The sequence below is a fragment of the Buteo buteo genome, chromosome 3 (genome assembly GCF_964188355.1).
Source record: "Buteo buteo chromosome 3, bButBut1.hap1.1, whole genome shotgun sequence".
NCBI lineage: Eukaryota > Metazoa > Chordata > Aves > Accipitriformes > Accipitridae > Buteo > Buteo buteo.
This window is the reverse complement of record NC_134173.1, coordinates 55,838,530-55,866,513: the sequence shown is the minus strand read 5'-3', so window position 1 is coordinate 55,866,513 and position 27,984 is coordinate 55,838,530. Positions and strand designations below refer to the sequence as shown.

At 42.6% G+C, this 27,984-nt stretch overlaps 1 protein-coding gene across 1 annotated transcript in view; it reads left to right on the top strand.

The window, feature by feature from the left end:
* Window positions 1-27,984, top strand: part of NCALD (neurocalcin delta) — a 61,536-nt gene that overhangs the window by 15,723 nt on the left and 17,829 nt on the right. The gene's annotated exons all lie outside the window — the stretch shown is intronic.

Genomic DNA, 27,984 nt, shown 5'->3' with positions numbered 1-27,984 from the left:
GCCTTTCTTTAGCTAGGCTAAACAGCCGAGTGCCTCTGGGCTCCTCTGAGAGCACAGGCTTTCCATTCCCTTATTTGGCTTCACAGCCCTGCTCTGCAGCCACTGCGGGCCAAAATCCCTTCTCCTGAGCATGCTTTCCTGGCCATGTACTACAGTAATCCAGGTGAGCCCTTGTATCTCCAAACACTTGCACAGCCTGCTGTGTTTTTGTTGATAGCATTGGTACTTCCCCCCGCCCGGACTCACCAGATCAGTCTCAGCAGGTTCATTAGGAAACATCATTTGTCTCCTGCAGGTCACATCATACTGGTGTTTTCCAGTTATCTTAAGGCTATATAAGATCTTCAGCTCTTCCTTCTGCTCCTAACATTTCTAGTTAAAAGCATCGATTCTTCCTACTGGTCCATCAGAAACTGCACTTTGTCACAAGGAGTTTCATCCCCTTGCACTGTTCCAGTGCTAAAATCATCCCATCCTTCTTGTGTGGTAGGCTGGCTGTCCAGCTGACAGTGCCTCTCACCTTGGTGTCATCAGCAACTGCACTGCTCTGAGATTATGCATCATGGTTATTAGTGATAATGCTAAACAAGATCCATCCTGAGACTCATCTTTGAAGAACCCTATTGTAACCACCCTCCACCTGAGATTTCCCCTTTCATTTCAACCCATGATCCTTAAAGAGGAAACATCTGTCTGACTCTGTCCCCCACATCCCCCAGCAGGAATGATTTATTTGATTTTACCTAAGTGGTTTTGAATTAACCTTTCTATATACATCTATATATCTATTAGAAACAAAAGGTTACATGCTGGTTTGAAAGCCAGTGCAGGCAGACTTTCTACGGGGTTTCCATATAAGGTCAGTTCTGCCAAGAAACTTTAGTTCTAACCTCTAACATTTCTACAACTTCAGCCCGAGATCTCTCTTCAGCAGGACTTGCCAATTGTGGTGCTCAAGTCAGGGTGTTAGCAGATGTGTTTTGCTCTGTTTCAGTCTCCCAGCGGGTTATGAAGCCAAATTCAGGATTCAAATGACTAAACTCATTATTCAGGCTTAGGACACTTTTTTATGGGAATTTGGAATGGGGTGAAAATTCTTTTGTGCTCTGGGCTGTGTTCCTCAGATTTTGGCCTGCAGAGGAATAGCAAAAATTAAATTTGTACCCTTTCCATTCAAAATGGGTGAAACTATAAATATCTTGTAGTCCTAAAACAACATTCCTGCTAGTTCTTCAATTAAGACTGCAAGACTTCTCCCGCAACATCTCCCTGCGATTCCTCACAAAGATCTGACTGTCATCTTTTCTTCTTTGTGCCAAAGGGTTTAGAGACTTTTGGAGGAGTTGGTGGTGACATCCCACAAACCAAAGAACAGAGCTACTTCTCTTTTAGGCTCAAATAAAGCAAGAGAGGAGAAATTACTGAATATTTGGCTGCCCTTTTGATGACAGGAAAAGCAGTCCTTGCCCTCCTTCCCTTGAACAGTTCAAGTTTTGGATATCTCTCAATGTTATCAGCTAGTTCTTCTGGATGTGTTGTATAAATGAGAACTGAATGATTCTTCCTTTAGAAAGAAGAGGAAAAAGCCTTCAGAAATGTCAAATCAGTCTAGTTAAGCCTGCTCCCTGCATTATAATTTAGCTTTTTTTATTAACATTAGAGCATTCCCTGATCTGAAGAATAAGCTTTCACCTTTGCATATTGAGGGCTGGCTGACAAGCCTTCACCTCATGCCTACATCTGAGATGTTGTAAAACCAAGGACCAGATAACTCCTCTGACATTCCAGACTTCATCTTACTCACTTGGTGGACAGTTGTCCTGGCTGCAGCTCTGAGAATAATTGATTTGAGGATTTGTCTGCTGAACAATCAGGCAGAAAAGGCTTTAATTTGGCATGAGGTTGCATTTTCCAGTTCTTTTTGCTAAAATGAAGGAACTCCACAACAACAGCAAATGATATAATTCAATTTGACATTGGATGTTGAGCAAACTGAGGCTGTGTTCTCCTCAAGCAGTTTTGTGAAACTAGCTTCCAATATTTCTGTTTCTGCCTGAAATCAGCCCATGAATTTGGAGTTTGCTCAGTCACTCTCTAGACTCCGGAGATGGTATTGAGTAGATTTCCATAGCTTGTATGGAGACAGCTAAATTTAGGTTTTTCAGTCTGGAGTTAGATGCCCCCTGCTTTCTCTAGGTAAGTAATGTGGAGAGTTTGATGTTAAAATGATCACCTCCTGAGCTGCTGTTGAAGGATGTAAAGGTTGTTTCTAGATTCAAAGTATTTAGTGTGTACCTGCACACGTGCTCACACAGTCCAGCCCCCTTGCTCTGTTCAGGCAACATGGGGGGCTCTGGCTATGAATTTCCAGGGGAGGATCCCTTCCACCAAGGAAGCTCCCTGCTGATCTGAACCCAGCAGAGGGACCACTTTGCTGGTCTCTGCCTCTCCTGTCAGTACAGGACACGGGCTGAAGATGAGCAGAGCCAGACAGCTGGGTCCCCAGCGCATACAGAGCTTGTGGTATCAGTTGGAGACGTCCCTGGGAGCTGCAGACCCCAAGCCACTGCACCGGCTAGTGCAGAGTCACAGTGTGCAGCCAGGTGCCTGGAGCCAGATTTCTCCCCCTCTCCTCCCAGAGCATCATCTGTTGCTGAGAAAACTTGGATGTAGGAAGCATCTGAATCAGAAGCAGAGGGAGGGGACTGTACCAGCCTGCAGCTGCTTAGCATCTCAAATGGAAGACTGAATTCCTTGTATCTGGCAATTGAGATGCAGGCAGTCTTTTTATTGACAGAATTAGTTCATATTCCAGTCCATCATGTGTATAGATAACGCACTCTGAGATTAAGGTACCGTAGCAATAAATTTGCTAACCTAATTTTAAAAGATAAAAGCTCCAGTGAAGTGAGGCTTCATGGCACACTCCATTTGATTTCCAGCGCTTTGGAGGAGCAGGCAAGAAAGCCCTCCCTCAGGTAGCTGCGCTGCACCTCTAACCTCCTCCTCCAAAAGCAAATCTTTGGGGGAAGGAAATAGAGCAGCACTAAAATTCCACTTTCTTTGGGTACCAGCATCTGCTGTCACTCTTCACAGCTCACATGAAAGGTCATACGGAGCAGGGCTTAGAGAAGCCCTTTAGGCAAAATAAGGAGGAGTGCTGTCCTGCATCAGGAGAAGACCTGCCCCCCCTTGCTCCCTCCCTCCCCACTTCTGCAGCAGTTCCTGACTGCCCTCCTCTCCCCATGAGTTTCGGGCAGCCACGAGCACCACCAGCCCAGCCCCTGGACCTCTTACTGGTCTGGAAACAGGGGTAGATTCTGAGTACTGGTGGCGCAGGAGATGCTGATTCCTGAGGGCTATTGCTGATCAGCAGAAAGAAGTGGCATCAGAAGGAGGAGGGAGAGAGCAGCCAGTGGCACGGCAGTGCTGGGCAGACACCCTGGGGCTTTGTACATGTTTCTGGGTGATGTGTCTCTGAACACACTGGGCATTGCAACAAGGTCAGACAGTGTCTGGGGATTTCTCAGTACCTGCAGGCTTCCTATGGCAGCAATTTAGGATTAGATATTGCAGCCGGTAAGGAAACCCCATGAGCTGAGTGTTTCAAGCTGGATGGCAGCTTGGACTTCAGCAGAGGAACGGCTGAACTTGTCCACCTCTGCAGCCTCAAAGACGGGAATGGCTCTACCATGCTGTGGCCAAGACCTAAGGAAAGACGTGGCTGCTTGTGCATGGAGCAGCTGTGCAAAGAGACAGTCAGGTGTTTTGTGCCCCCTGCCCCCAAGGCATCACAAGTCCTAACAGGTCATTGATTGTCACTCATGATTGAACTGCCTTGCGTTGCGAGCGGGACCAGAGTTTCTTATACAACTTAGCTGAATTAAATTTTTCATCTGGCCACGCTGCAAGGGTGGCATTGTTAGAAACCACAGGCATGAAGCCCATGTAATGTTGGTGGCAGTAACTTTATTTCTTTTGGCCATGCTAAGGGAGTTTGCAAGCTACAGGAAACTTTCCCGAGCATTTGGTTGTCTTCATATTTGAAAAGGCAGTATTTACATTGCAGGCTCTAGCAATGTGCTTGGTATGTGCTAGTTTAACATCATTTTAAATAATTGATCAGGACAAAAAGAAATCCTTGTGTTGGTTATGTTGTATTCCTTTATGAAAGCCCAAATGTACAATGCTCCAAGCGGTGTGCTAAAAGCATCTGCAGTAAGGTGATGGTGGCATCTTGTTAGCTTGGAACCTCCCAGGAAAAGATACACATTACTTCTATATTACCAAAATTCAAATAATTTAGTGCTGTTTGAGTGTTTACCATGCACTGCAGTTCAAAGGGAAATCACACAAGAAAATGTAATGTTTTCAGGCACTCCCGCCCTGTCCATAATTGTTGCCCATACAGAAGGCTGCTGTAACCTATTTACTTGCACCAGCTTCACAATTGGCCTCCAGCCAGCAGCTGGGGTTCACCCCAGTTCTAGTTGTGAACCTCAGACAAGGTTTTCAGGAAGCCTTCAAAAATACCAGTTGGTGGTTTCAGTAGGGTTCAGCTCCCGAGGCCTTCTTTCGTCTGCTTATTTTCAGATCTTCTAGGCATTTCAAAGAGGAGTGTTTGCAATTTTTTTTTTTATGAACCAAGGCTGATATTAGGCAGTTGGGTGGAAAAAATGTTTTTTTGCCTGGGCTCTTTGGCCATATGCACATTGCTTACAAGCTCCTGTTTAAACAAGTTGTCACACAGGTGCATAAAACACTGCACTCAGAGAAGCCCTTCACTGCTGTCTCTTGGTGCAAGTGGTTTCAGTCATCCTGCACAGCTCCTGGAACTGGTTATCAGCTCTGTGTGCAGCACATCTGTATCATCCCCCAGCACCTCCACCTCAGCTTGTTCTGCCCCTCTCTGCTGTGATTTTTATTTTGTTGGGCTTCGTTTGACTAATGACCTTCTTCTTCTCCACATGTATGTGCTTGAGGAGCTGCAGTGCCTGGTGGGATGCAAGGCGGCATGGACTATCCAAGCTACGGCCCCTGGGCAGTACAGTGTTAGAGGAGACACTAGAGGCAGTAGGGAAATGAGCAGAGTTTGATGAGGGCAAGTATTTTTGAGGAGTCTTATCAGTTTCCATCAGTTCTCCCTCAGCCGAGCCAAGGAGATCTCCAGGCTCAGTTCTTTGGGATCCTCCAGAAATGCTGCTTGTAGCTGCTGGGCTTCACTCTGGTATAAGCAGATTTCACTTCACTGATCTAAGGGAGGGAGACAGCTGCACGTTAGGGGAAGATATGGCCCACTTCGATCATGCTACATTGTCATTTTCCACAAAAGCAGTTACCAGAAATTGCTCCAGCCCGTTGCCAAAACAGAGCAGTTTTTCCTTCCTTCAAATAAGAGTGAATGTAGTTGTGATGGGTTGACCCTGGCTGGACGCCAGGTGCCCACCAAAGCCGCTCTGTCACTCCCCTCCTCAGCTGGACAGGGGAGAGAAAGTATAACAAAAGGCTTGTGGGTCGAGATAAGGACAGGGAGACATCACTCACCAATTACTGTCATGGGCAAACCAGACTTGACTTGGGGAAAATTAACTTAATTTAATGCCAATCAAATCAGAGTAGGGTAATGAGAAATAAAACCAAATCTTAAAAAAAACACCTTCCCCCTCACCCCTCCCTTCTTCCCGGCTCAACTCCATTCCCAATTTTCTTTACCTCCTCCCCGTCAGCAGTGCAGGGGGAAGGAGAATGGGGATTGGGGTCAGTTCATCACACGTTGTCTCTGCCGCTCCTTCCTCTTCAGGGGCAGCACTCCTCACACTCCTCCTCTGCTCCAGCGTGGGGTCCCTCCCACGGGAGACAGTCCTCCATGAACTTCTCCAGCATAAGTCCTTCCCACGGGCTGCAGTTCTTCATGAACTGCTCCAGCGTGGGTCCTTTCCACAGGCTGCAGTCCTTCAGGCACAGACTGCTCCAGCATGGGTCCCCCGTGGGGTCACAAGTCCTGCCAGAAAACCTGCTCCAGCGTGGGCTCCTCTCTCCACAGGTCCGAAGGTCCTGCCAGGAGCCTGCTCCAGTGCGGGCTTCCCACAGGGTCACAGTCTCCTTCGGGCATCCACCTGCTCTGGCGTGGGGTTCTCCCCGGGCTGCAGGTGGAGATCTGCTCCACCGTGGACCTCCCTGGGCTGCAGGGGGACAGCCTGCCTCACCATGGTCTTCACCACGGGCTGCAGGGGAATCTCTGCTCCGGCGCCTGGAGCATCTCCTCCCCCTCCTTCTTCACTGACCTGGGGGTCTGCAGGGTTGCTTCTCTCACATGTTCTCACTCCTCTCTCCGGCTGCAATTGTGCAGGTTATTTTCACCCTTCTTAAATACATTATCCCAGAGGCACTATCACTGTAGCTGATGGGCTCGGCCTTGCCCAGCAGCAGGTCCATCTTGGAGCCGGGTGGCATTGGCTCTGTCAGACATGGGGGAAGCTTCTGGCAGCTTCTCACAGAAGCCACCCCTGTAGCCCCCACCCCCCCACACCAAAACCTTGCCATGCAAGCCCAATACAGTAGCACTTGAGCCACACCCTGTTCTTATAAATGGTAGTTTCTCACAATAAATTTGCCACATGCATAGGAAGAAATCATAGTAGAGGGACGAGCACACTTGTCAAGGCTTTGATTGTAAACTTCCAGCTTGGGGAAGGAGATGAGCAATCTTTAGGTTGAATTATAACTGCAGATATTTCCTTTTTCCTAAGCTAGTGTCTGTTACCATGGCCACAACCTTCAGAATTTTCTGACTATTTTACAGTCATTAATAGGAGTTAAAGAGCAGATGTTTGATTACATTCTTCTTGTTCCATTCACTAAGGTACATCTGACATTTCAGGAGTCTTCAGTAAAAAAAAATAAATCTGGTTTTATTGGTTATCATTTTTCTAGAGAAAAATAGCAGAAATTAATTAATGTATGCCAGCATGCACTTTGTCTACAACTTCTAAGTAGAGGTGAGGAAATCAGTTTCTTTACATCTTAAAGACTGAGTATTAGACTGGTATTAGCAGCAGTCAGAGGTGGGTGAAAACCATGTTGTAGAAAATAGACCAGGAGCTTCCAAATCTTGTCCTGGCCACTGACGGCCCCAAAGACTGATCATGTCCTTCAAACCCTCTGGTTTCCACCCAAAGAAATGCTGTTGAGCCAGGTTGCCTCTCTCCATGTGTTTGTACATCACCAGCAGAGTTCTGCATGGGTCCTGCAGGAGCTCCTGATAAGCTGCCCAGGTGTTGTGACTGTAGGTACACTCCCAGCATCCCCACTGTGTGGACAAATCTCCAGGATTTATTAAAACACAAGACTTTGCAAGAAGCTTCTTCTTCACCACATCATGGCACTTCTAGTTTGTGAAGAGAGACAATAATTACCCAGGAGATTGCTCAGTCAGCAGGATTGCAGTCCATGCAGTCCCTTAGGTCTCTCATGGACTGTTCTTCGTCCTCTTTACTTAGACAACAGTACTGCATGTGTCACAGTATAGGGTGATATAGGGTTGCGTAAGTTTAACGTTTTGCCTCTAAATGGTGATGACCCCAGCATGTCACGAGAGCCTTGGCATCTCCCTCTGCACACCTCCGCACTAGAGTCTCTCAGGCCAAAGGAACAACTAGTTTCTGGATCATAAGAAAGATCAGGTATGAGGTAGGCGCTGAGTTCTACTGAGACTGGTATGTAACTTGGTTTATGCTGAGAACTGTTATAAGAAGGCAACTTCTGATGTCTGCACACTTCCAGGGACAAATGGCTGCTGAGCAGAGACTTTTGGCTGTTTGGCTTGAGCACGTTTGGATGGAGGGACTTTACTTCCTATCTCACTCTTACTTTCAGTGTCTGAAATTATTTGGATTTGTGTCTTGTTGCTCTGTGCCTGAGCTCTTCACCAAAGGCTTCCCTGGTGGACTGAAGTGTTGGGAAGGTGAATGCCCTAGAGGAGTGACTCCCAAGATGTGAATTCAAATCTGCATGTTTGGGCTGCTCTCCCATTCCCTTCTAAAGACAGTTGCTCCAGTCCAATGCCGTTTAACTCCCTCTTTAGTGTCTTCTTGACTTGGAGCTGCTAGGTATCACCTTTTTGATGAGTTATGAGATTTTGTTGTTTTGCTGTGGTTGCCTGGCTCCTCTTGGTGTTGGGGTTTGTTCTAACTAGTACTGCTGCTAACCTGAAACTATTCATGTAGTAAGCTGACCATAATCTCAGCAGGAATTATGCTGACGAACACTGAATTAGAGATTTTGCAAACCAGGGCAAAGGACTGTACTGTCTTTCCCCAAAAAACAGAGCGCAGGCTATCGAGGGAGAGCCAGCATGGGATTCTCACTGAAACCTCAAATGGAAACAGAGATGCTAAAAGAGGCAGTTTAGATCAGGGTCAATGGCTGCAGCAAGTCCCACAATGAGAGATGTGGTCAGCATGCAGCAGCTTCTCACAATCCCTGTTACTACGCAGTGCTTACGGCATCTCCACCGCACATCTGCCTCTGGGCAGGCAGGGGAATAGCTGGGCGATGACGGACATGCCTCTCAGCCGCAGCGGGAAGCAGGCTGGCTGCCCAACAGTCCCTTCTCCTTTGACCCTGTGAAGGTTGGCTGTCATGGTTTTGCCTTTATTTTTGGCTATGCAATTATTGTGCTAAGTTGCAATCCATATTGTTGCTGTAAAAGCTGCTTTTTTCTATGCAGTCTATGTAATTAAATGTGTCCCCTCTCATTATTTCATGCCTACAGTGCACTATCCGCTATCCAAAACTCTCATTTTTCTACATTTTTTTCCTGTTCACCTGTTTCTCAGAGGTAGTGTTGTTTCCCTGGTGGCAGTGAGTCCAGCTGATAGAGGGCTTGGGTTTTGGCCTTTAGGAACTGATTTTTTCTACAACAGCAGTATAATGTTACGGACTTATCCTAAATAACCTGATGAAAGCTTAATACCACACTACTTAGCCTGGCTGAGTTGGTGTAGGACAGAAATTATCTGTCACCTACACAGAGCAGAAACATAATCTCCCTGGAGCAGGAGAGGAAGCAGGAGAGGGTCCATTCAGTGGGCAGCACATTTTTAGGCAATCCCTTAACTGAGGTGCCTTTTTAGTTTGCAGTCATGAAAGAGAAGCAAGTGCCCAGCTTCCAACATCTGCTTCACACTCCGTGCATGACTGATCACATCTCAGTGCAGCAGCTCAGCAGACCTGCAGTGCCAAGGTCACGCGAAGGTGCAGGCAGTTCTGTGCAGAGCAGCTCTGATGGCTGACCTCAGATCTGTCCTGCCTAGCAAATCTGAAGGACCTGTTTGATTCTCTTCTCAAGGCATTCAGAGTTCAGTCTGGCATCCCACCTCTGCGGCCTGCTGCCCGCTCAGGTTTGTTCTAACCTACCTGCTAACCTAATCAGGGGGTCTCTCGTTTTCTCCTCTTGAAAGTCTGTCCACCTTCCTATATTATTTAAGCTAATGTTTTATATATACACATATGCATACACATATATATACACACATATATTGTATATATAGAGAGTTCATACATGTACAGATACATACACTACATGAGAAGATAAAGGTGAATTTTCAAAGTCAAATAGTTGGAAAAGTTGAAATTTGGGTGATCTATGCTTTCATCTCTCAACTCTTCTAGCTTGCACATATTTTCATGTAATTACAGCATATGTACTGATGCAGTGAGATGTGCCTTTCCTTTATGCTTCATTGTGGTGACAACCCCTTGGAAACTAGTTGCGGAAATTCAAGGGTGGGATCTCTTTGTGAATGAGGAGGATTGCTTTGGAGAGGAGGAATTTACTTATAATTCAAAAGCTGTGCACCCCTTGAGCCTTTTATTCAGTGCTTCCTCAAATGTAGAGAGAGTCTTTACTTGCAAATTGGTAGAACCTCCCCTGGATCACACCACAATTCTCCCCTCCCCTAATAGTTCGGGTGTTTCTATGTGTGAGTGTACAAGGGGACTTACATGCATTACTGTCCCATCAAGCGCAACTTTGCCCATTTTTCACTTGAGTATTGGTCTGTGAATACCTCAAGAAACAGCTGAAGAGCTTCCTATTTTGAACAATTCAATCTATGTGTCCTTCTCAGAAATAATAAATGCATCCAGACATCCTTGTTCCATGGTGATTACAATGCACCTTTCAGTAGGGTCTCAGTGTGTTTCTAGAAGATCATCACATCAAGGAGCCATAGTTTTCTCTGTGAATGAGATATTCTAGACATTCTTCAGTCAAATGTTAATTAAATACGCTTTTGTTATCAGCTAGCTTTGTAAAGCAATGGGTTTGGAATATATAAGAGCTGCAGAACTCCTAGATGAAAAATGTGATTTCCCAAGTGGCCATTCAATGGAGAGAAGAGTGGTAATCTGCTGAGATAGACTTCTACAGAAAAAAAATCAATAGAATAATGCTTTTTTGTTTGAGACTACTTTCAAAGTTCATGTGTTGCATTTTTTAGGAAACAACATACTGTTGAGTTCAGTGATGATATTTTTGTCGCTTTTTGCATCAGTTATTTGCTTTGCTTAAATTTGGATGTTAGGTCTGGCAACAGTATTGGAAAAAACAGTCTTTGCTTTGTGTATAACGTGTGTATACGTAGTACAGTAAGATTATACAAATTTAAACAAACTGTTCTTTCACCTCCGTGACCATTAGTATGTTGGTAATTCAGCAGTTATATATAGAATGACTCAGAAATGACAGACAGAATCATCATAGCATTGTATCAAACCTCTGTTAAATGTGGGATTTTTTTGTTCTCCAAAATGTAGCTCCTTTCATCATTTCTCCAGTCCAGCTACTATATACAGAGGCTACTTTCTTTGAGCATCTCATGCATATTCTGAAGAGCAAATAATTTAATAGCAAACCTGACCTGCCTAATCTTTCCTGAGCATCCTTGTTTACTTTGGGTGCACTCCAAAGCTGTGCCTAAAAGGACTGGTATTTATTTAATAAAGAGTAAAATTGGATTCTAGGTGAAATGTGTAAAATACTAGGATGTCAATGCTTGTGATTCCAAGGGGAGCTGGACAGCACAGGCTCTGCTCAGTGTAATGCCGCACGTGCTGCCTGGTGCAGAGGGCATTTGGAGGTATGTCCTCAAGTTGTTGCTATGTGTTTGGCAGTCCAGTTCTGTCTTCTGCCTTGGGGCAGAAGGAAAAAATTCCCCTGCATGTGTGCATAGATGAACAACTCAAACCTCTTAGCTGATAAGATGCTGGCAAAACTAAGCATCTGCCAGGCTGTGAGGTGTCTGTGTTTAGACCTGTTATAGCATTCAGGAGTTGCCTCCTCCATTTCTTCATGCTATACTTTATTGTCATCAATCAAGACTTAGACAAGTGAATACATGTGTGCATGGATATACCTGCCTATGTAGTGTGAAACAGGTGTTGTCACCATGATCGTTTAAGAGTATAAGAGATTTGTAAGGGAGATAATATTTTTATTAGATTAGTTTATATACTGTGAAAAAGCAGAAGGTACTTTTGGTGTATGCTAGTGAGTATTACAGGCTGGAATCTACATGGAGAAATCATTAAAGAATTACAGCCTGGGCTGGAATGAGGTCATACCTGGAAATACGTTTTTTCCTGAGGTCTTCCACTTGGTTTCCAGCAGCCTCCAACCTTGCCAGTTCATCAGCAGAAGTCAATTGTCCCAAGAACTAAGAAGCATCAGGTGAAATCAGGCTTTGTCAAAGCCCCCCAGGATCTTCAAACTCAGTAGGTTCCAGACATGATTGTCCCCACATGTGATACAGATCTTCTAATGCATCATCTGCCTCCTTGAAAATGAAGAAGAGGAGACTGTGTAAGGTCTTCAAGTCAGAATGAGCTCACATGGACAACTGAGAAGTACAGACACGTATAACCATGATTAGGAAAATGTTCTTTTGTAAAACAGCCATGGAGAGAAGGCCTATATAAAATCTTTAAAATGAACTTGAGGTGTCTAATACAGACCAGGGTCTCAGGTTTGGCATGGTTTGTGGCCCACTGCAATACACCTCTCACCACACTTTTGCTAGTCTGCTGCTTTTCAGGTGCTAACTGCCTATCACCTGCTCCGTGGAGGTTAATGACCATCTCCCCCTCCACTAATATCACTCTCTGCTCCAAACCTACTAATTACCCTTTTCTGTCATGTTTGTAGTGCATTAATAATGATTAATTTACAGACAATCTGTTTCTCTCCTGTCTTTAGCTTGTGGCTCAATGCTTTGTCTCACCCACTAAGGTACCTGTGAAAGTCCATTTATTTTTACCTCATTAGGTGGTCAAATAAAAGATTTGTGAAGACCTTTCTTCACAATGCAGCTTCGTAGCAGTGGTTTTTAACCATTCTCATGCAATTCTGAAGTATTTATCCTTTTCTGTCCATATTGTGCAAAAGAGGGTGAGGACACACAAACTTTGTGCCGTTGAGGACCACCTGCTGGCATGCTGCTATGGGGTAGCATGTGGGGCCTTTCAGGAGAAAAAGCAGAAAGCAAACCCATTCTTGGATTTCCAGATGCATATCTAAGCAGTAGGTGGAGAAGAGTACACAAAACTTGTTCAGAAAGACCCTTTTTTTTCCCTGCATAAGCAACAGGGAAAATCTAAGTGCTTTATTTCACAGCAGCTCCCCAACTTTCAACTTTGTGCTTGAGTTGGCTACAACAGCTATTGTGCCAGCACTCCAGCAGACCATGTCGCTGCCAGTGTGGATCCTCACCTCTTGGCCAATACAGGTTTTTTACCGCTTGCTAGCCACATGCAAAAATTTGTTATGGCTGAGCCAGCACCATGGAGCATGGATTGTCCTCCACGCACTCATGTTCCTGGTACCTGGGAGTCCCTGTTAGAGGCCCTAGGATCTCCACGTCCCAGGCTCCTTTGGAAGGATATATAGATACATGGGCAAGAAGACTGCTTCCAGGTCTCTGTGAGATAAATCACGATTTATTCAGGGACTGGGAACCGGGGGGTCACCATAGGATGCCCCCACCCACACAGCACTGATGCACTTGTTTCTGCACACATATAAAACTCAGAGTACAGGGATGCCATCATTTAAGTGAAGTACATGTAGTTGAACTTTGGCTTTTACTGCTTTGACTACAGCAGAAAACAAGGGTCTAAAAATAAGGAAATGTTTGCCTCTTGGAAATTTTCTAAGCAATTAATCTAAGAATTATTGATGTTTCTAATTTTGTCAGCACAGGGAGGACCATCAGTCACACTCAGAAATGCCAGCTCTTTGCTGATAACTCATAAAGTGGAACGGCTTTTTAATGAAGTTGCCAGAAGAAAGGTTTGCTGCCAAAATCAAGGTTATTGCTCTATCCCACTCCTACTCCTTCATCAAGGAAGCTTCCAAGAAAATTCTGGCTTTGTCCCAAAGTTGTTGTGTGTGGTTTTTCATTTTTTCTTTTTATTTGAGTACCTGAAAATCAACTCCAAAGCCAACTTTACTGCCAGCCTTTTAAAAATCAGAGGAATGACAAGATATGGTGATAGGAGGTTTCACAAATTAGTATGAGATCACTGAAACCGGTTCCCATCTGATCACAAATGAATGAACGATGTGTGGGTTTGAACTGTGTTCATGACATGATAATAGCTACATCTTTCATTTAGATTGAGATCAAATTAATCTTACCAAGTGCTGGGTGGTAAACTGTTGGTAAGTGGCTGTTTTATCATCCTGTGGAGACTAATGTGAAAACATCCTTATTTTAATTTAACTGAGTGATAGATTTTAGGGCACCTTGCAATGAAATATATACTGTTTCTTCACGAACGGCTCCCTTTCCTAGAACATTCATTAAAAAGCAGTAAGCCTCATGGGGAACATCCCTCTTTTAATAAAGAAAAAGTGAGTAGGAAAACGGAAGTTATACATATATATTTGCATAATTATCAATTTCTTAATCTTCCTTGGAGGATTCCTTTGGCAATTCACAGGAGGATCCCTGTGTTGCTCACTGATTTAAGTGACTTTCCAGTGAATTAATTAGAACATTAAGATATGAGACATGTTTGGTGGAACAGGATGTGCTTTTATTATTGAATAAGTAATGTGTATGGTGATTTTATATGGCACTTTACAAACAGTGGGCTGATTCTTCAGTGTTCATCCCGTTTCTAAGCAGTGGAACTTCACTGGTTTTCATAACATCGGTTGCAGAGGAGAGAATTAGGAAATATTTGATGTATGAAGTGAGAGGAAGCATGGAGTGTCCGGGGAGTGGGTTGGGACAGAACTTGTTGGTGAAGATTATGTGGAAGAGAGAATTGTCAGCTAAAGGTATTTTAAGGACATCTTAAAAACTATATGTAGCAAGCAGTGAGAGGGAGACATTTCAAGTACAAGGCCTTTATTTTTATAAGGCATGATACTGAGAATGCAAAAGCATAAGGTTACTGTAGAAAGAATGGGACACACAGAACAAGAAAAGAAACTGGAACAAATAATGCCAGAAACAGAGATCTCTATCGGTGAGATTATGATTACATAAAAGCATATGTTGCTGAATCGATCTGAAATATTGGTCATCATGTAACTGGTGAATCTTCCATTAGCCACAGGCAAAAAATTCTGGTTAGTGTCAGCATCTCACACACTCGCATATATTTCCACTCCTTCCCATGTCTGAAAAGTATTGTTTCCCTGGAAAAGGAATTAGATCATCAAAATCTGAATTTCTAATCAAACATTGGTGATGATGCTGTTCAGAGTTCAGAAACTGCTCTTAATAAAAGCAGCACTGGTACTCTACCATTAAGACAAAAGCAGCAAGGTGAAAGTATGGTGGATGAAATGGTAATAATTTGCTAGGAATTAGATACAGAATAAGTCTTTCCTACCTATTTCTTTTGGATGATTTAATTAGAGAAAGACACAGAGATTATGCCATAGATGGTCTCCTTCCAAGGTTTCCAAACCCTGCTGCTTCAGACATAATATATTTCATTGTTAGGATACTGTTTTGACACAGTGTATGGTATGGTGTGGTAAATAACAATACTTGGAAACACTAATAGTAGGAACAGAAATACAGAGGAAATAAAAGAGAAAAATTTAAGAGAAATTATATGACATGGACTTTTTCAAAGATAATAGAAAAAATAAGAAAGATGGTGTTTGTTCTAGGGAGCTAAGAAATAGTAGTGAAAAGTAAGAGATAAGGGAAAAAAAGAAATAAAACATCAAAGAAAGAACAAAGTTTTATACAATAACACAATAAATAAAAGTCATTGGAAGTGAAAAATGGGGAGAGGCACTAAAAGTCACATACAAGAAATCTCAGAGAAGCTGACATCTTGAGAACAGCAAAGAGGCAAAAGTAAACCAGCCTAAAAGTGTTATAGGATCAGCATTTCTATTTATTTACAGTCACTAGGAAGTGGTGAAAAGTGGCATTTTATTCCATGTTGGATAAAATCTTGTTTTCCTGAAGTTAAACTTTGGAAAGAAGTTTTTGGTTCTGCCACTTCTACTTTTCTACAACAATAATAAAAACTGTTGTTCACATGAGAAAAAAATAGTTCGTTTGTCTGAAAACAGTTATCTGATGAACTTTGTTTACTTCCTCTGAGGATGCTAATAGTGAAGGCAGACATTCTGTTAACGCATTCATTTGTGGAGGAGTTCATCTTAGTTGAATTTACAGAAAAATTTCAGTGATGGCAGAAAAGTTTTCAAACCAATAATTGAGATTTTTCAGTCTAGATTCAGTCCTAGTTTTTATACAGTATTTCTCAACGCAGTTTGTTTAATGCTATGAACATGTAAATAATTTTTGTTTACTTCTTGCAAAAGTTTATTTTTTTTACTACAGTCTGTATTATGACTATATGATAGATTCTATTACAAAGGTTCCTTTGTAAAACAGTATTGTTTGTATGAGTGGCTACTATCTACACTTAATATTGAGAACTGCTAGGGTTTTGCTTATTGATAACAAGCAATAGTAAGAAAATAAAGGTTATAGAAGCATTTGTTTATACATGTGTGAGAGAGATGGATAGAGAAGCAGAGCAAATTATTTTTGCACTTAATTGGAAAATGTTTTTCTATGCCTCTTAAGGGAGCTTGCTTACCGACCTTTACCATGTTGTTCAAACTCCCAAATTCATTCCTGTTGAGTAATTTCTAAAATCAGGCAGCACACTGTGTTATGCATGAAATAGCAGTCGGGTAAGACACGGGTCTGTGTTTTTCACAGTGGGCTGTCAGGACTGGATGTCATTCTGACTTCCAAAACGAATACAAATCAAAATCTTCTTCTGGTAACCTTATAGATCATATCCAAGCTAAGTTTCTTATCAGGTTAGCACACAAATAGTGCTCAGAGGGAACAGGAAGCCGCATCTCCACATTAGATGCCTGTTGTACACCTCAAGATCCAGCTCTCCCAGGCCAGCTGCCCACATAGAGTGGGAAGAAGCAGGCACCCTGAGGTGGCTTGAATAATCTTCAGATTGTTACAAAAAAGAGGATATACTGTCATCACCAAAGGTAACCCCATTCTTGTCCTCAGGAGGCTTTTCAGGGCACACAGCAAAGTGCCTGAACGGGGGTCCATGGCTGAGCTCAGCAAGCAGACTGGATTGCTGGACCAGCCTGGGGGCAATTATGTGGTTTTCCTGTACCTTCTCTGCAGCATGAAGAGTATATCTGTGAAGACAGCAAAGAGCTTTTAGGAAAAATAGCAAAGACATTGCCTTAAACCAGAATTAAAATGTTGTTTTATTTTGTCGGTGTTAGTGTCTTTCATGTCAACATGACTTCTCAAATACAATTTAAATTATTACTCATCTGGATGAAGTTATCTTTTGAAAACAAATAGATTTATCTTCCTATTAATGTTTGAAAATAGGCATTTATCATGGAACAAATATTTTATTTAAATAATCAGTTTAAAACCTTTGTAAAATGAAAGTAGCTTACTGCACTGTAATTTGGGAATTACAAGTTCCCTTCAGATGTAGGGGCTGTAGGCTGTGCCATATGTCACAGGGAGGATGTTTTCTCATACATTCACAGGAAAATCTTGGGTTTGAATGATGAATTCCGTGAATTTGGCAAGACAGCATGAAGAATAAAATAAAAGTGGCTAGCCTCAAACTTCCCTAGACAACTAGGAGCTAGAAATTTGCCATATGTCATTGACTTCCATAAGCAATGCAGAACAGTAGAATATCACCCTGTTCTGCAGCATTACATATTGCCCTAAGTCATTAATACAAAGCAGATGGCTTTGTTGTTGATTAGAGCTGGTTAGAATCTGAAATTCCCATTCCAAAGGAAATTTTGACATTTATATTTATTTTCACTGCAAATTGGAACAAAACACCAAAATTTCCCAGTGGGATGGAAGTTAAAAATGGTCTGGAAACACCAATTTATTTCACTTCATTGGCAATGAATTGTTTTCTCAATAATGTCAAAACCACTGTAATGCTAAAATTAACATCTGATATAAACGCCAAAACAAAATTCATAAAAAGATAAAGTCACACTGAAACTTTTTACTGTGTGAAAAGGAAAAGATAAAGTTGAAATGATGAATTCTGACATTTTCCCAGAATTTGTTTTCCTGATTGTGACATATTTCCACAAAACATTTTGATTTCAGCTAAGCTGCATTACCTGATGGAAATGGGTTCTACCGAAAAAATGTTCACCCAGTGCTGTTCTTCCGGGGCCAGTAATTCACAGACTCATCTTGCAAGTTCAAGGATGTAAACATTCTGAGAAATAAGACATGCACAAAGGGAAAATTAACACTTTATCTGCAGTTTAGAAACTTCTTTGAAAACTGCTTTAAAACATTCCTACAACTCCCACAAAATTCTTCCAGTCATCCATATCACCTCTTACATGAAGTCCCTTGTGTTCAGGCACACTTGACAGTGCTAGGTGCTGGACAAATCATCCCTGGCTTGAACCTTCATATTTACAAACTTGTAAACTCTGACATTATCTTAGTGCCTCTTGTTTCCATCTCCTTAGCAAAATTCTGGTCCTGGCTGCCAGAACCTCCCACTCCCACTCTCCTGTTGCCTACTTTCCCAGAGGAAGTTCCACTAAATTTCTTCAATATGGAACAAAAACTCACAGTTACTCTCCAGGTAGGAATGTCCACCATCATTCCATTCCCCATTATAAGAACAACTTTAAAAATAACTAGTTTGCCAGTTAATGGTTCCGTTTCTTTCCAATATCATGCTTTCATTTTATCTGTCAACACCAAGTCTCTGCTGTGGGATAGGAGACCATCTGTTAACAATTTTTTTAAGGGTAGAGTAAGCACAAATGTCACTCTTTGGGAGTCACATGCTGTTTATTTACAAAGATAAAAAAATCAAGATCATGAATTCACATCAGCTTCTTGTGTTACTTTGTGCAACAGTAGCTTTCTGCTTTAGTTTCCGCTACACTCCACCAAGGTATTGCATATATGGTTACATAAAAGGACTAAACAAGATGTAGGACAGATTAGAAACCTGATAAAGTTGCTGCTAGATGAGTTCGATGACTGGCGCGCTTGGTTGCATTGGGGAAGATTATGTTACTACCAGTGAGTGCCTTACACAAAGGAGAGAAGCGCTTCAGAAGAAAGGAGAATAAACCGAGTTTGACGTGGCTGGAGATGTGAGTATCAGGATAAAGACAAATTGCAGTGACGCAGGTGTGTAGGAAGGCTGGCTTTTCTAACGCACTCAGGCCCTTGTTAGGTACCAAAATAAGTGGTGCTCTTTTCTGGGAGGTCTCAGTTTACTGGGTACAGATGATTTTTGAGAAGCTGCTTATTACACAGGTGCCCAAATGGCAGACGTGCTTCTTTTGAGAAGCCTGAGTTTAATTGTGGGTGCTGAGCACTTGAAAAACGTGATCTTGAGCATTTTAAGAAGTGTGGTCCAGAATAGGATTTTTAAACAAAGAGACTTTCAGCTCACAAGTTGCTCTCATAATAGGAGACACAATAACTGCAGAAAATGTCTGTCATTTGGGTCTTGATATATGGTCTCCTTTTGAAAGGATGCCACTAGATAAAGTCGCCTCCAGCTGGAATGGGCTGAGAGATTTTGCCAGCTTCCCTGCTGTTAGCTTAACACCCATGTTTATAAATATTGCAAATGTCCTGTGCTTAGTGAAATAGTTGAATGCAGTAAAATCTGGAAAAGCAGCCTCCTGAGGGTGGATGTCCTAATGTACTCTGTTAGCAAAGTGTCTCTTGTCCTTTATCATACAAAATTAGGCAAAGGCAAACATACTTCTACAAAAATACTATTTCCAGAGAGTTTGAAGAAATCAAATATATAAATATATATCTAATTCCCAAAAGAGTCATCTTAAGTCTGCCAAGACAGAGTTAGTTATTTTAAAGACTTTAGATGGTTCTACCCAGGATTAATAAACAGATCATTGTTTTTTTCTTACAAAGCCTATGGTAAACTCTCGCTCCTCAACTCTTCACAAACAAATGATAATGAACCCAAAAAGCATGTGAATATTGGCGTGATTTTTATTGTTGTGAGGTCTTAAAGAATGAGGAAGAAATCAAATAGTGAGACTCTCTGGGAATCTGGGAAGAGGGCTTAACCAAATCTGTATGAGTTTTCCTCCTTTTGTCTGGTTTCTGTTTTCTTTTTTATTTTCTTATTTCTCATTAAGCAGGGAAAACGTTACTTTCAAGCTGTTCTGGGTGGGTGAAGCCTTTGCTGGTCGACCCTGGGGAATGACTGATGAACACTTATTGCATCATTTTTCACACTGCTCATAGGGTGGTGGTCCTCTGCATCACTTCCCAAAGCACTCCGGACAAAGCCCAGGGCACTGAGAAAGGCTGGAGGGCCAGACTCCTGCCATGTGCACAGGAAGCACAGGTCCCTCATTTACACCCACTTATGTCTTGGAGGATCACTGTAGGATTTGGGAACACTGATTGCTTTATATGGAGCTCCAGAAGTTCCTTTTCTGGCTGTCTTCACTGCCTGTCTACCCCTATGTGGGGACAGAGGTCATACCTTAGTTGAGCTGAAAACCTTCCTAAAGATGCCTAGGTGCACTCTGAAGTGGCAGAGATTTTGTGCTAAGGCGAGTGAGCTCCACCTCCCCTGTGTAACCGCCAGGCTCTCGATGCAGCAGCAGCAAGTAGCTGATTACCAGCAGGTTAAGAACAGACCTTGTTAATGTCCCCACGCATTCAAAATCTGATGGGTGGAGGTGGAGCCAATAGAGTCCATTACATGTGCAAATACAAAGGCACTCCTCTTTGATGGATAGATGTACACCAAATTTCAGTTAGGAGCAGTTTCACAGACAAGCTCCGAGTCCTAAATGGCTTTAAGATGGAAAGAGTGAGCAGCCGTGAATGCAAGAGGAGTCACGGCACAATATGTCACGCTGTGCAAACCCACATAACATGCTCTTCTCCCCCAACTCCCAATACTAGAAATACTTACACCTAGTCATTTTTCTTGTACCACACACTCAGCCTTACAGGGAACACTTTGGAATCAGAGCGCTACTCTGGAAGCCCCAGTGATGCTGAAGCTGATGCAGAGGTGAGGGAGTGCTGAGGGCATCATCCCTTTCGCTGCTTGAGGCCGAAACACCACTTACTGGTCTCAAAATAATTCCAGCCGAGACCGTGGGCATTGCTGAGAGTAACGCGATAAGCACTGGGCTGTTATCTAGTTAACCCACTGATGCTGAAGACCCTGATAGTAATGTACTAGCATTTATTGATGGGGCCACTGCCTTTCTGCTGCTTCTCCCTCCTCCACCCCCACGCCAGCCCTCATTGCTAAAATGCACAAAGGAATTACAATAAAGAGAAACAGGAGACAATGTGGAGCAGCTGTAGCATTTCTCTGCCTGGGCAAATCTGAAGGGATAAGAGCCTGGGCTTTTGGTGTTTGATATCCGTAAGCGCCTCCAAGTTTGAAACACATGAACTCTGTGCAGCTGCTCCTGCTTGGACTGCCCACCTCAACTAAAACACAGAGCTATAAAGGTTTTACTTTTATTTCTTGTCTTGAGTTTCTCCTGGAGGCTGTAGCAGGAAAGCACCCAACAAATACTGTCAAAGGAGCAATTAGGGGCACCTTTTGTAGGGGAAGGATCCCCAGTAAGGGGCTGGAGGAGCAGGAAGGTGACACAAAACAAAACAGTAACTTACAGCAGTGAAAACATCAGAATCCTGGAATCAGACTGAAAGCCTAATACAAAAGGAATGAAATTTATTGTGATGAACAGGTCAGGAACTCCAATGGGTAACTGGATAGCAGATGTGTCCCCCGTTCCTTCTATTGACAAACAAAGCACAGATACTGAATGATGATTCCTTCCACACCTTTTCCTCTGTTTTTTTCCTCTTCATTTCTTCATTATTCTTCCTTCCTGTTCTTTAATGTCAGCTATAGTTTTAGCCAGAAGTTTTACTCCATAGTATATGTTTCAGGCATTGGGTACTTGCTATACTGCACTGCAAATCTGTTTACTGCTCTTCCTTGTGAATATTGATAGGAGAATATCAGTTTTTTTAATGAAACTTGTTCATGGATTTTATCCATTTTTTTTTGCTGTTTGCCAATATAAGCAGACAAATTGAGGATGGTAAGGCTTAAAATTTTATACTGCATGTATTTATTTTGTTGCTAAGTCCCTCTGTGATTTTTAATAAGTTTGGTTTCCTTTCAAAAATATGTTCCAAGATGTTGTTTTTTAAAAAAAATTAAATAAAAGCCTTTTTGGCAAGCATTGTTGCACCGGTTACTCAAATGAACATGTGAAAACAAAGTAGACATGGCCAGAAGGAAGCAAAGTGGCTGCTTCCAAGAGCCTGCAAGGTAGTTTTCTGTGGGACCAAGAAGACCAGGTAGCACTTGCGCTTCACAGCAGGAGGCTAAAACCTGAGAAGTTGTTCTTCCCAGCGCTGCTGCTGCTGTAACCAAAAGCACTATGTCCCACAAGTGGGATCCTCCACTGGCACTGAAATTTCCAACAGGAAACTGGAGAGCAGCGCTGGAGCTGGCTCTGACATTGTGAACATCGGAAGGGCAAAAGGAGAGCAATGCAAAAGAAGAGCGCTCTGCCCGACCTGCTTGTTGGGAGTTCAGTGAACTACTACAGAGTTTCCCGGTGCTGGGACATGGCAGAGATCACTGAACACACATTCCTGCCTTGCTCACCTGAGTCTCACCGGAGAGCTACAAGATGACAGAGAGTGCATTGTCCACATTTACTGTTGGGTTTGCATTCATGATCGGGCCATGGCAACGTTAGTGTTGCAGCCACAGAGAAAGAGCATACATAGTTGGGAAGAGAATGTGTCCTTTAAGATAGCTGCTGCTTTGAACCATCTCATTACATAGCTTGTACAGCAGTTAGCAGTATTACAGCCTGAAGGAATAGCTGACCTTATGAAGGAAACTTGGCTTTTATACCAGAATGTGTTCACCAAGGCCTTGACTTTTGTAAATGCACATATCTTCCCCCATTCTGTAAGGGCATGGACAAAGAGGAACCAGAGATGCTTCTGGAAATGTGCGTATGTTGGATCACAAATTATAGCAGAATTTGCAGAGGCTGCCATGGGCTGTAATTGGTGAATTGGTCTTTGGTATCTGAAGCTTTACCAAGCAATGATAGCAGCTAGCAGAGGAGAAGGAAGAGAGTACCTCTAACTCTGTGAATTGTTGAGAACAGGGTGAAATTTTGGCCTGGAAGGCCCGGGGACACATCCCCAGGCAAAGTCCCACACTCTGAGATGCACTGCAGTCTCCCCCTGACATCCCCCAACCCCCCCTTATCGCAGGGTAAGGGGATGCCATGCTGCAAGGTTTGGTCAACCAGGACAGAGCAGCACCCCTTCTTTGAGCTAGTGACAGAGCAGACTTGCAGAGTGACAGGTGAAGAAGTAAGTGGAAGGAGTGGCAGAAAGTGATGGCAGGAGAACTTAGCTTACAGGAGCCCTATACGCTGCACTGTGGAGCTGGTATGCAGTGACAGGAGATGACTACTGGTGGGTAGGACATGAAAGAAGATGAGATCCCTGCTGTATCCAGATGTGTAGACAGCTTGAGAGATGGATGGTGTGTGTAAGTCCACTCGTCAAATGTCCAGGTTTTTAGTAATGAACAACAGTTACTCTGGAGGAAAAATAACAGCAGTGATGGTGAGTGGAGAACCACAGGGTCTGCAGAAAGCACTGGTACTACAGACAAGTCACTAGGCACTGCCACAGGGGACTGACTCATGCTGCTTTCTCACAACTGTCAGGTAGCAGCACTGGTTCGAGTGATGCTGTTGTCCCACTCAGCCTTTGGTTCATTCCAGTGGTCGTCAGGAACTTCTTCAGCTGCTTGGCAGAGACTGAAATCCCACGATTGCTAGTCTCAGGGAAATTCCCAAATTATGTGTTAGAAATGTTAAAGACAGCATTGCCCCGATAAGTGGATTATTTCTTGGAAGCAGGTCAGACCGTGTGTGTAAGAAACCAATAAACAGCAGTTTCTGAAGGCAAACAATAATGAGGTGGTTCATCCCTGTTTTCTGTAATATTACAGAGCCATATTACTAGTCAAGTAATGGTACTGGTACGTCCACCACCCAGCTGTCTCTCAGCTATGCTGGAGAAATGTCCTCCTCATTTTAGTGGTGTGTTACTGAAACTTTCTCTATCCATGCCTCAGAATTACCCGTGTGCATCCTGTGGCTTTAGAACTGTATAAACCAGCTGTGTAAAAGGCTTCCTTCATTGCCTAGTGTTATCTCTCTGCCACTGAAAGATTTTTCCCTAAAGCTCATGTTTTGTTATCTAATGCTTTCTAATTTTAAATTGTGGAATAACACTGAAATCACAAAATGGAGCTTTCCTTACTTGTTTCTGAAAAGTTTTCTGCCTTCATTTTTACACAGTTGGTCTCTGTAGCCAAGCCTATGGTGTGATTTGCCTTGCTATTCCCACTGGAATATCAGGCAGGACTTGTCTTCAAACTGATTCTTTACACCTTTCAGGTGCTTTGCACCCTGTTAGCAACAAAATACCCAATATTCTAAATTCTCCATTTTTAGAGTAACACTTCCCTGGACAAGTGCCCCTTTCTCATTATACTTTTCCTCAAGAGTGGACTTACCTTCAGATTTAAGCCTAAATCAAAACTAAGATGTCTTGCTGTCTTTGGCAGACTGAGCTCAATAAAAAAAAAATAAAAAAAAAATAAAAGAAAAGGTTGTCTTCTATATGATGGGTGTCAAGTTTGAAGAGGAAGAGCATTGTTAGAAATGTCTTGCTAGCACTTGCTTATTGTAGTGAACCCCCAACAAAGAAAATAAATCTGATTTCTTTTAAGGAAATACATTTAGATGCTTGCATTGCATTCACACAGCAATGGGTTAGCTGCATGCTCTTGGCTGCTGCAGCTTCCCAGCTCCTGAGAGGCGGTTGCTCGAGCAGGCAATATGTTTGCCTTACCCTGAGGTTTCAGATTGAGGTAACAACTGTAAATGAGCAGCAGCAAACTGCTGACAAGAAACACATGATACAATAAGTGTTCATTGCCTTTCTGTCCAGTCAGTTCTCCCTGTTTGAGGAGAAGGCTGTAACAGCATCGACGTCCTGTCTGCACACGATATACTGCACCGCAGGGAAAGTCAGTCGGTGTGGTGTCAGTCGCTAGTTCATTTATTTATTCTCTTAGATGCTGCATTGTCACAGCCTGTTTTCTGTCAAACAGCTCTGTCTTCAGTCTCATCTTAAAAACTCCACGCCTAGACCTGATCAGAGCAAGCTCTAAGTATTTACTTTATGGAGCAGAGCCTATGACATTTCTTAAAATAATCAGCAAACAGATTCTTTCCATAGCAACCACACAGCAGTGATGCTTTCCTTTCTGATCTTCTGTAGTTGTTGGCTGAAATGGCATCAACCCTTCAAGCCATAAACACATCACATTCTTTTATCAAACAATATTGCCTTCAGAATTAAGAACTTAATATTTTTGCATGTCATCTTCATTGCATATAGGAAGTCATTTGTATATATTATGTCTAACACCATTGTATCAGAGGAAGAAATTGTAGAAATGTCATTGAATATAATCATTAAACACTTCATTTGTCTTTGTTTTGTATACCTAAAACATCTGTTTCTCAGTATTGTCAATATTTGACTTTGTCACTGTAATTGCCATATTTTTAATGTTTAATCATTTATTAGAAATTTGAAAGGTCTACAGAGGTGATAAAGTGTGAAAAAATGCCTAAAATCAGATCCAGTTTTATTTCATTCTGTGCATTTATTGCTGTCATTGTTAGCTGACATTCTCTTAGCTCACTGTACTCTGCCCATAATCTAATCTATCCTGAAGAGGCAGGTAGCAATGTATGAAGTGATTATAAGGTTCTTCCAGTGTCTTCAAGGATTTTCTGTACTTGGACTGCAAAAGCATTTTGATCTGTTGTTGATAGAATGGACACAATAAATCCCATTGTTACGGTTCCTAGAACACCACCTATTAATAAGGAACAATCTGGAGGACAAAGAACATGACACAAATTCATCAGAAGTGGACTCAGAAATAATCCTACCGGTTTTGACTGCATTGCCTGGCATCACAGTGGCTGTGAATTTCAACCCCTTATTGCAAGTCACATATGGCTAGCTCTCCCTTTCTGCCTGGAGAACATAGATTTTTTCTGATTGTGATGTTTTGCTCCTACCAATGCAATGCAGTGCACTCTGCTATTCTGTATGTTTTATTACTTGGTAAAAATATATTGTACCTGCAGCCATGTGCAGCTATAAAGGCATCATTTTTTGAACTGAAACACATTCTTATTGGCTACCTCTTGAAGGCCACTGCCTGCATGTTACCTTCCTGTTTTATTTTTCAAAAGACTCTGGACTGGAAGTGTGCAAGCCGAGTTTTGCATTTTCAAGTGTTTGAGATATTAAAAAGCAGCAAGGGATTATATCACTAATGCCAGCTCACTCCTACTGCAGCTGGCTTGCACATTAGTCAGAGATATTCCCTTTCTACTCTAACGGTCTGCAAAGTGTGCAGCCCCTGGGGCTGTGGAATAGCTGCCGACCGTGGGTATGGGTAGTTGCTACCTTCTCTGGGGATTTTACTGGTTTGTTCTTTATTGAACTGGTGCTGCTCTAAACTAAGCCTGGCCACTTCACTTGTCCAGTTGCTCTTCCATCCTGCTGGCAGCCCCTGCTCCTGTTGTTTTGCCTGACATAAACCCGTCTGGCTGCCCTAACGTAATCCGTTCACTCAGCTAATTCCCAGGTTGTTTATTATGGACCCCATCCAACACCCGCTGAAGGCAATGCAACCATCAGCTGCCTCGGCAGCTGTTGGACCAGGCCTATAAAACAGGGACTTTTTTGCTATTTCCAGGGTATTAAGAGCCTGGATTACTTAAAAAGCGTACAGTGGGTTTTGATTAGGATGAAAGGAGGAAAGGCAATAGAAGAAATTACCTTTGAGGTGGCATCTTCCACCTTCCAAGTGTTTTGGAGAGATTTTGGGGGAAAAGACATCGTTTGGATCAAGGCAGTCACCCAGGCCCCTGAAATGGTCAGGAGATGGAGAGTATCCCATCAGACAGGACTCCTCACCCCTTTCAGCCTCCTCTCTGTGAACAGGGGAGCCTATTCTCCATCAGCTGTGTGGACAATGAGTTTAGGCTAGACATCTAATTACCAGACAGCCATCAGTGGATCCTGTGGAGACACAGCTAGATCTAGGATGGATCCCACCATTTTACTCTTGAGAAATAAAGCTTTTTAGTCATTCTGGTCCAAGAACACAGGAGATTAAGGAGTCAGTCCTCTAGATGCCTTGGGGAGTTCAAATTTACCTTGGGGAGAAGGGGAGCTTCTCACCACAGGAAACAATTAACATCAACCCAGGAGAGCCTCGATTTCTTCTTCCCAGTGCCAAATAGAAGAGACAGTAGATTAGCTTCAAATGGTGTACATTTCTCACTAGCTGCTTCTGACATGTGATGATACTGTATTATTCTTCATTTTTTAAAAGTATTACCTTGGTCTAGAAAGGACATTTTATTGAATGCTCATTAGCCACTCCAGACATCGTTCATTAATCCATCTCTGTGGCCCAGAGAATCCATTCTGACAACACTGTGGAAGTCTTGTATAAATTATTTTGCAATTCTGCTTAAGTTGTCCATGCATCACATTTTAGTTGTGACTTTCATTTGCATGACAAATTCTCAGGCAGGTTTCTGTTGATAGAGAATAGCTTCCCAGAATTCAGGTACAATGCTAAGCTTCCAGTAAAACTGATGATGATGCCTTTTGGAGCCAACACACTCAGGCTCCAAAACTTAAAACCCAAAGGGCATCAGTCATTAGTAAATCTGCTGTACAATGTGATATGTAGCAATGTGCCTTAAATAAAATATAATTAAGGTGATTTAACAGAAGCTGTATCCAATAATATTTCATAATGGTTAATTTAAGGGAAACAAATTTCCAATTTTGTTGTCTGGGTACTTTTTTTTCTCCTTTTTTTTTTTTAAAGAGATTTTTTTTCAAAGAGCTGTGACGGTCCGGATTACTATTAGTAATAGATCCAATTTCTGGCTACAAGGAGAATTAAAAAACACAGTAATAGTTTGGGGTGGGGGAATCCACCATTGATAAAATCTTCTCAGATTTTATCTGCATTTTGAACTAAAATGGCAATTGGTCCATGACAAACAAGAGAGGCAACTTCTTGTTTGATTCTGGCTATAAAGATATATCTAGAAGGGCTTTGGAGCTCCTGGTTTCAGTGTACACTGCAGATGCACCTTGATCCTATTTTGGAGCAAGACCAAGTGAATGTAGCTTTTTGTAGCAACCTGGCTTCCACCAGAGACACAAAAAAATGTATATCTCATTCAGATCAGGGTCC